Genomic DNA, 7,535 nt, shown 5'->3' on the forward strand with positions numbered 1-7,535 from the left:
CTTTCTGCGCAGCCCACCCATCATTTTGCACGACAATGCGCGGGCGCTTACAGAACAAGCTGTGGCTGCTCTGTTCGGTCGATGGGATTGGGAAGTACTGTACCATCCACCATACTCCCCGGACTTAAGTCCTTGTGACTTTGATTTCATTCCGAAGATGAAGGAACCACTTCGTGGCATTCGCTTCAGATCTGCTCCAGAGATTCGACAGGCAGTAGACCGCTCCATTCGCACCATCAACAGAACAGGCTCTGCTAACGGCATACTACGCTTTCCACATCGCTGGCAACGGGTTCTACACAATGCTGGTGACTACTTTGAAGGACAGTAGCCGGCCGGAGTGGTCGAGCGGTTAAAGACGCTACAGTCTGGAACCGCACGACCGCTACGGTCGCAGGTTCGAATCCTGCCTCCGGCATGGATGTGTGTGATGTCCTTAGGTTAGTTAGGTTTAAGTAGTTCTATGTTCTAGGGGACTTATGACCACAGCAGTTCAGTCCCATAGTGCTCAGAGCCATTTGAACCATTTTGAAGGACAGTAACAGGTACAAACAAGTAACTCTTTTTGTATCGGTTGTGTTAATTAGTTGCCACTATTTAAGTTCCAACCCTCGTACACAGGGTGGTCAGAAACAGCCTTAAAAGCTTTTTAGTGTGTTGCATGGTAGTTTGTGCCGAGAAATGACTTAAGAAAAAAATTAGATATTTTGTCCGTTTCCAAGCTAATTAGCACTGAAGTTAGCCAATCAGACCGCTGTGCACGCAAACTCATGCGGCCCGCCAGAGATGGTGTCACCAAATTTTTGAACATTTGGTTTCCTTAACCCATACAAGACAGCGACACAAAAATTGGACATGGACTGGTAGTAACGAGCGAACCAGACCCAAAGGCTGAGCAGTCTCGGAGCTATCAACTACGCTGTGAGAACAACTGACACATCATTATAACCAGCAGGCCACTTTAATTTGAGCGTGTAACGGCCTGATTGGCTAACGTCAGTGCTAATTAGCTCGGAAACGGTAAAGAACATCTAATTCTTTTTCTTAACAATCATTTCTCATCACGAACTACCATGTAACACCCTTACAAGCACTTCAGACTGTTTCTGACTATCCTTTATAGCCTATACATAAATAAAAAAACTAACGTTTAACTGCTAGTTATGAATTCCGTTTTTCTCAGTGGAATGCATATACTGTATCCAGCACAGGTCAACGTTATCTAATGATCTTAAGCATCCGAGACACCACCTGGATACGCATGTATAATTATGTAGCTCAATAGGGATATGGAAATAACTATTCTATAAATAGTTTCCCTGAAGGTTATTCTTTACTTTAAATTGGGTACTTGTATCTCATCTTTTGAAAATATCGTAACTATCTCGCTGTATACTTTTTTCCTTAAGAGTTTACGCAACCACAACTGTTACTGAGCTTACGCTTCGTCTTGAACCATTCAATATGTACAGTATATCAATGAGTTTACACTCGTATTGAATTATCATATTCTACTTTGCTGTTCATTATTCTGAACTATTGAGAAAAGGTTAGTTGAATCTAATATACAAGCCCAGGATTTGGTTTTCCTGTATTATCTCCTCCTCTTCGTAAATGAAAGTTACGCGTCCAGATAGCTTTTGTTCCGTATAATTTCTTAAGGAAGAGGCAAATATCTAACTGTTGGTAAAGTAAGTAAAGGGTTTTTCCTTTTGTAGCGATATTTCCTTTGTTATTTTTTTTTTTTTCGAATGACAACTTGGCACTAAATACTGCTTGACTTCAAAGAAAAATTCTAACTTTGCTACGCTGGGATCTCAAACTACCCTCTACACAGAATAAGATTTTATTTTCTTTATTTTTTCTTTACTTTTCGTTTAGAGGCATTTATTTTCGTATTCTCACGGGAGAAACTGACTGGCCGCTAACTGTTTTTACTACAACAAAGAAAGCGTTTTACTTAGGTAAAAGTTCATACAGCAAGACGCCACTGTGAGGGAGTGCTGATGTGGCCAATACACCAATAAATCTGGTCTGTGACAGCGCTGCCGCCACTTTGACAATATCGGTGACGCATCTGCTCAAAACTCTTTCTGTTCAGGTGTGAACTGCTACACTATCGCTCTCGCCAAATGTTACACTGGCCACAGATGAAACGTGACTCAAAGTAAAGGTTCCAATTAAAATTCGGGGAAAGATCTTGCCATTCAAAGGGTTAATCATGCTGCGTCGCAGATCATGAGTTCTGATATCAAACACCTAGTACCTGCAAACAATAAGAAAGCACAAGAGTCTCGATCCGATGAAAAACGCTACTGTCCACTAAACCCATGCTAAAGCATTTTGGAACTATAAACTATGAATAAACGAAGAGCGTTAGTCCAACTTTTGACACTGGACAATGTATATTGCAGGCAGTCGCCGTCTCGACGGCCAACCACGGCGTCACACGGAATGCCCCTCGGCTTGGAACTAATGCACCACCAGAATTCCAGCCTCCTTGTCTCCCCTTGTTTGGGGTCTCTCTCTCTCTCTCTCTCTCTCTCTCTCTCTCTCTCTCTCTCCCTCCCATTTTACTTAAAAAAGCTTATAAAACATAATAAAATACATCAGCGTAATATTGCTTTAGCCGTACATCCGGCTACAGATTGTACTGCAATACGCTGAGGCGACAAATAGTTGCGTAATGTTCACCCCAACACATTTTGGGGCATTAAAGATTCTATGGAATTAGTGTATTTGGTTGTGAACTTGAAGTTAATGTAGGAGTTCTAGCTACTGAGGATCACGGTCGGGTTTTGCAGTTGCTGTGCTCTGGTAGCTTATTGTGCTGCCCAAATACTGATTATGATCAATGGAAGTGCCCCATATAGAGAGATGTGGAGTTTCGTTAGGCTATGCACGACTGGTATGGCTTCTAGTTCTATGTGGCAGTTATTCCCCTGGGCAGCTGTTCATTTGACACAGTACTGCCGTATGCCATAGGGTGATAAATCAGCTCGTTCACATGTGGAACGCGTCTCTATGAACTGTATGCGTGATGTTGAGATACTCCTGTCGCCAACAAAATTCTCAGACCTGTTCCCGATAGAACATTTTTCTTTTCACCAACTCGCATGCCAAGTCCGTCCCAATACCAGTATGAAAAATATAATGGATTAGTTACAACAGCTGTGGGCTCTCTTCGCTCAGGAGGGGATACAATAAATTTGTGACACCCTCCCACGACCAAATCAGTGCATGCATGCAAGCCAGAAGGGGCGCGACGTCATGCTGAAACGTGGCGTCATACTGTTAAGCTCTTTGTAAATTTGGCTAGATTTTGAATAATGTCTTATATTCTCTCAACCTAAGAAGTTTCATTTCGTTTCCTCCTCCCCTTCTAAGCCCTTCGCAATTCTCGTCAGACAGTGTAGTTTACGTGTGACGTTAAGTTTGTCGTCAGTTCTGGTAGATGTTGTTGGAATAATGCTGAATTAACTACAGCTTCCTTTAGAGACTCTCCATGCAAGGGGATCTGCAGGTACGCATCTGTGAAGTCAATACTCGTATTTGAGAAGCACCGGCTGCCGGAGAGCCTGGGACCTGTAATTGGATAAACACCAATAACTGCCACTTTACCGAAAGACGTAGTTTTGCATTTGACTTTTTATTATCAATAGTATCGTTGCTTATTGACTGCAAAGTTCGATAAGACCCTGATGCTGTAATAGGTCTGACTCAGCTTTAACTGCTTGTTTAAAATTGAACGATATGGATTGAGGCCGAAAGAAAGTGGGCCAGCTGATGGCTTTAAAGTGACGTGAGCTGCGTTGTTAGTTGTAGAACACAGTTGGGGTGAAATTATGGCAGAAAATTATTTACACACTGCTTTTAGCTACTAAAATGGAGTCGTGTTCAAAACTATCTTTATTGTATAATAAGTCAAAAAGCTGGAAATGTTTCTACTCTAAATACAATCTTTACCGCTAGGCGGTCTTTGACCAGGATGTCCAAAGTCGAGTGACATTCTTATAACCGAAATTCGCTTAGATTTTTCCCTTGAGCGGGGTTTGGTGGCTGCCATATTAGACTACCTTCACTGCAGATTGCGACAGTTCTAGGGACCGCATGCATAGGAAGGTACCTATGTCGACTAGCGATACGGCTGTTTCTACCTGAAAACGTACTCTATGGCTAAATAAATTCTCAAAGTATCGATGAATTTCAAGACAGATAACGGTACACAGGAATGTGTTTTAAACTTGTGCTTTCATAAGCGCTACTAGATTTGAGCGTCGTACATTCCTAAGTATAACAGATACATCATCCTCATCAAATACACTCCTGGAAATTGAAATAAGAACACCGTGAATTCATTGTCCCAGGAAGGGGAAACTTTATTGACACATTCCTGGGGTCAGATACATCACATGATCACACTGACAGAACCACAGGCACATAGACACAGGCAACAGAGCATGCACAATGTCGGCACTAGTACAGTGTATACCCACCTTTCGCAGCAATGCAGGCTGCTATTCTCCCATGGAGACGATCGTAGAGATGCTGGATGTAGTCCTGTGGAACGGCTTGCCATGCCATTTCCACCTGGCGCCTCAGTTGGGCCAGCGTTCGTGCTGGACGTGCAGACCGTGTGAGACGACGCTTCATCCAGTCCCAAACATGCTCAATGGGGGACAGATCCGGAGATCTTGCTGGCCAGGGTAGTTGACTTACACCTTCTAGAGCACGTTGGGTGGCACGGGATACATGCGGACGTGCATTGTCCTGTTGGAACAGCAAGTTCCCTTGCCGGTCTAGGAATGGTAGAACGATGGGTTCGATGACGGTTTGGATGTACCGTGCACTATTCAGTCTCCCCTCGACGATCACCAGTGGTGTACGGCCAGTGTAGGAGATCGCTCCCCACACCATGATGCCGGGTGTTGGCCCTGTGTGCCTCGGTCGTATGCAGTCCTGATTGTGGCGCTCACCTGCACGGCGCCAAACACGCATACGACCATCATTGGCACCAAGGCAGAAGCGACTCTCATCGCTGAAGACGACACGTCTCCATTCGTCCCTCCATTCACGCCTGTCGCGACACCACTGGAGGCGGGCTGCACGATGTTGGGGCGTGAGCGGAAGACGGCCTAACGGTGTGCGGGACCGTAGCCCAGCTTCATGGAGACGGTTGCGAATGATCCTCGCCGATACCCCAGGAGCAACAGTGTCCCTAATTTGCTGGGAAGTGGCGGTGCGGTCCCCTATGGCACTGCGTAGGATCCTACGGTCTTGGCGTGCATCCGTGCGTCGCTGCGGTCCGGTCCCAGGTCGACGGGCACGTGCACCTTCCGCCGACCATTGGCGACAACATCGATGTACTGTGGAGACCTCACGCCCCACGTGTTGAACAATTCGGCGGTACGTCCACCCGGCCTCCCGCATGTCCACTATACGCCCTCGCTCAAAGTTCGTCAACTGCACATACGGTTCACGTCCACGCTGTCGCGGCATGCTACCAGTGTTAAAGACTGCGATGGAGCTCCGTATGCCACGACAAACTGGCTGACACTGACGGCGGCGGTGCACAAATGCTGCGCAGCTAGCGCCATTCGACGGCCAACACCGCGGTTCCTGGTGTGTCCGCTGTGCCGTGCGTGTGATCATTGCTTGTACAGCCCTCTCGCAGTGTCCGGAGCAAGTATGGTGGGTCTGACACACCAGTGTCAATGTGTTCTTTTTTCCATTTCCAGGAGTGTAGATATGACTCGGTTGCGTATGGCTTACGATATCTGTTGGACGAGAATGATTTATTCAAATCTGTTATAAACTTAAGAACGAAGCACCCTCGAAACTAGTAGTACGGGTGGTGGAATGTTGTCTTTTTTTATGCCCTATGGCTCCATGAACCATGGACCTTGCCGTTGGTGGGGAGGCTTGCGTGCCTCAGTGATACAGATGGCCGTACCGTAGGTGCAACCACAACGGAGGGGTATCTGTTGAGAGGCCAGACAAACATGTGGTTCCTAAAGAGGGGCAGCAGCCTTTTCAGTAGTTGTAGGGGCAACAGTCTGGATGATTGACTGATCTGGCCTTGTAACATTAACCAAAACGGCCTTGCTGTGCTGGTACTGCGAACGGCTGAAAGCAAGGGGAAACTACAGCCGTAATTTTTCCCGACGACATGCAGCTTTACTGTATGATTAAATGATGATGGCGTCCTCTTGGGTAAAATATTCCACAGGTAAAATAGTCCCCCATTCGGATCTCTGGGCGGGGACTACTCAAGAGGACGTCGTTAACAGGAGAAAGAAATCTGGCGTTCTACGGATCGGAGCGTGGAATGTCAGATCCCTTAATCGGGCAGGTAGGTTAGAAAATTTAAAAAGGGAAATGGATAGGTTAAAGTTAGATATAGTGGGAATTAGTGAAGTTCGGTGGCAGGAGGGACAAGACTTTTGGTCAGGTGAATACAGGGTTATAAATACAAAATCAAATAGGGGTAATGCAGGAGTAAGTTTAATAATGAATAAAAAAAATAGGAGTGCGGGTTAGCTACTACAAACAGCATAGTGAACGCATTATTGTGGCCAATATAGACACAAAGCCCATGCCTACTACAGTAGTACAAGTTTATATGCCAACTAGCTCTGCAGATGATGAAGAAATAGATGAAATGTATGACGAGATGAAAGAGAGTATTCAGGTAGTGAAGGGAGACGAAAATTTAATAGTCATGGGTGACTGGAATTCATCAGTAGGAAAAGGTAGAGAAGGAAACATAGTTGGTGAATATGGATTGGGGGGAAGAAATGAAAGAGGAAGCCGCCTTGTAGAATTTTGCACAGAGCATGACTTAATCATAGCTAACACTTGGTTCAAGAATCATAAAAGAAGGTTGTGTACCTGGAAGAATCCTGGAGATACTAAAAGGTATCAGATAGATTATATAATGGTAAGACAGAGATTTAGGAACCAGGTTTTAAATTGTAAGACATTTCCAGGGGCAGATGTGGACTCTGACCACAATCTATTGGTTATGAACTGCAGATTGAAACTGAAGAAACTGCAAAAAGGTGGGAATTTAAGGAGATGGGACCTGGATAAACTGAAAGAACCAGAGGTTGTAGAGAGTTTCAGGGAGAGCATAAGGGAAGAATTGACAGGAATGGGGGAAAGAAATACAGTAGAAGAAGAATGGGTAGCACTGAGGGATGAAGTAGTGAAGGCAGCAGACGATCAAGTAGGTAAAAAGACGAGGGCTATAGAAATCCTTGGGTAACAGAAGAAATATTTAATTTAATTGATGAAAGGAGAAAATATAAAAATGCAGCAAATGAAGCAGGCAAAAAGGAATACAAACGTCTCAAAAATGAGATTGACAGGAAGTACAAAATGGCTAAGCAGGGATGGCTAGAGGACAAATGTAAGGATGTAGAGGCTTATCTCACTAGGGGTAAGATAGATACAGCCTACAGGAAAATTAAAGAGACCTTTGGAGAGAAGAGAACCACTTGTATGAATATCAAGAGCTCAGATGGCAACCCAGT

At 44.8% G+C, this 7,535-nt stretch overlaps 1 non-coding gene across 1 annotated transcript; it reads left to right on the forward strand.

Moving 5' to 3' along the window:
- Nucleotides 1–334: 334 nt before the first annotated feature.
- Trnas-gga lies at nucleotides 335–418 on the forward strand. The gene is given in 2 exon segments: nucleotides 335–374; nucleotides 384–418. It is a non-coding gene; the product is annotated as a tRNA-Ser (tRNA).
- Nucleotides 419–7,535: the final 7,117 nt, after the last annotated feature.

Source organism: Schistocerca americana, chromosome 3, assembly GCF_021461395.2.
Source record: "Schistocerca americana isolate TAMUIC-IGC-003095 chromosome 3, iqSchAmer2.1, whole genome shotgun sequence".
NCBI classification, from domain to species: Eukaryota; Metazoa; Arthropoda; class Insecta; order Orthoptera; family Acrididae; genus Schistocerca; species Schistocerca americana.